Source organism: Microtus ochrogaster, chromosome 19, assembly GCF_000317375.1.
Source record: "Microtus ochrogaster isolate Prairie Vole_2 chromosome 19, MicOch1.0, whole genome shotgun sequence".
In the NCBI taxonomy this organism is placed as follows: domain Eukaryota; kingdom Metazoa; phylum Chordata; class Mammalia; order Rodentia; family Cricetidae; genus Microtus; species Microtus ochrogaster.
Window position 1 is genome coordinate 53323106 of NC_022021.1, and position 2309 is coordinate 53325414.

At 41.7% G+C, this 2309-nt stretch overlaps 1 protein-coding gene across 3 annotated transcripts in view; it reads right to left on the bottom strand.

Moving 5' to 3' along the window:
* Positions 1-2309, bottom strand: part of Ipo11 (importin 11) — a 159886-nt gene that overhangs the window by 148187 nt on the left and 9390 nt on the right. The gene's annotated exons all lie outside the window — the stretch shown is intronic.

Genomic DNA, 2309 nt, shown 5'->3' on the forward strand with positions numbered 1-2309 from the left:
TGTCCTGGAACTAGCTCTGTAGACCAGGGTGGTCTCGAACTCACAGAGATCCGCCTGCCTCTGCCTCCCGAGTGCTGGGATTAAAGGCATGTGCCATCACCGCCCGGCCACACCTGACATTTTTACACTGAGTTCTGGGAATCAAATCCAGGTCCTCTGTAGTGATATTTTATTTGTATTTTAATAAGTAAAGCTTGCCTGAAGATCAGAGTGCAAAGCTAAGCCATTAGAGGTCAGGGAGTGGTGGCACACACCTTTAATCCCAGGACTTGGGAGACGGGCAGACAGAGCTCTGTAAGGCTATTCTGAGCTACAAAGATCGCTCCAGAAAGAGATCCAGGTGGTGGTGACTCACACCTTTAATCCCAGCATTAGGGAAGTGGGGAGAGGAATATAAAGGGAACAGGAACTCACGGGAGCATGGTGTCTGAGGTTTGGTAGAAACTCCTGTATCTGTCTCTGGCTTTTTATTATTCATGCTACAGTTACCCAACAACACTTCACCAACTTTACCAAACAGCCCTATGTGTTTGATTTTTGGGAAAATATCTCATGTATTTCATCCTGGTCTCAAACTTGTTATATAGCCAATAATGACTCTGAACTTCGTGCCTCTACTTCCAGATGCGGGAATCACAGAAATGTGCCACCATGCCCAGTTTATGAGATGCTGAAGACAGAACCCAAGGCTCCATGCATGCTAGGCCAGTACTCTAGCAATTGATCTATGACCTCAGCCCAGATTTTTTATTGATTTTAAATTTCATCACTACATATGTCATATGTACATATTCTTAAAATATATATTCTACAATCTAGACTAAGAAAGCAGGCCTACTTAGCCAGATGTACCTGAAACCTCAGCATCAAGAATACTAAGGCAGGTACATCTCAAGTTTCAGGTCAGCCTAAGATATATAGTGAGACCTGGCCAACCCCATCAAAGAAGATAGCATACCTATTCAATAGCATTTAACTAAGTTTAATCAACAGATGAACATGTAAAGACTTATAATATTCTTTCAAGTACGTTAGAAAATTTCCTTGATAAAAAATCAGAAGTAACAATATATATGCACAGAGAGAAGAGATAAGAAATGAGAGAGAGAGAGAGCTCACTGAAATAAATATGTTCTAAATTTCAAAAGAAAACATAGCTAGGCATGATGCCACACACATAATCCCAGCATTTAAAAGGCAGAGGCAAGATAATGGCAGCAAATTCAAAGTGTTCAAGTCTAACCAAGGATACACAACAAGATCTTGTCTCAAAAATAAATGGATAAATAAATAATAGGTGCCTCCACAGCACAGATTCAAAGACCCTAAGGAGTCTAAGTCCCTGGGTTGTTAATACATGTTTGACGTTGTAATGGGTAATCTTGACAGGATCCAAAATCACCGGGGACACAAGCCTCCAGGCATGCATGTGAGGGATTATCTTGTTTAGGAAGGCCACGAGTCATGCCTGTGATGTCTTATTTTTCGGTTAATTGAAATAAGACCTACTCGAAAAGTAGAGACACCATCTCTGGGTAAATGTCCTGGGCTGTAGAAACAGGAGAAAAGGTAGCTAACCATTCATTGCATTCTGCTTCCTGACAATGGATTCAATATGACCAAGTACTTCAAGCTCCTGCTAGAATGTCTTCCCATTCACAATGGACCGTATTCTTAAACTGTGACTGAACCTCAATCAACTTTTCCTTCCATAAATTGCTTTTGTTAGTGCATTTTAATCACAGAAATAGGAAACACAATATAAGAAAATGCAGTGAAATTGTGTTTTAATAAATAAAGCTTGCCTGAAGATAGGAGTGCAAAGCTAGCCACACAAGTCAGCCACACAGGGCAGGCAGTGGTGGTACACCTTTAATCCCAGCAGCCACACTAGTTTGCCATAGAGGCCAGACAGTTGTGGTATATGCCTTTAATCCCAGCACTAGAGAGAAATAAAAGGTGGGGTGAGACAGAAACTGTCTCTCTTTTCACTCTAAAGGTTTCATAGAGGTGTAAGAGCTCTCCAGTGGTTGGCTGCTTTGCTTCTCTGATCTTTCAGCTTGACCCCCAATATCTGTCTCTGGGTTTTTATTACTCATGCAATATCTGGCGCCCTATTTCACAGTAACAAGACTACTTACCAAAGCAATCATGCTTCTGGGGCAAGAGAAATGGTTCAACAGTTAATTAAGAACACTTGTTGCTCTTCCAGAGCACCTGGGTTTAGTCCCCAGCATCCAAACGGAGGCTCACAACTATTTGTAACTCCAGTTCCAGAAGGATATGATGCAGTCTTCTGGCCTCCATGG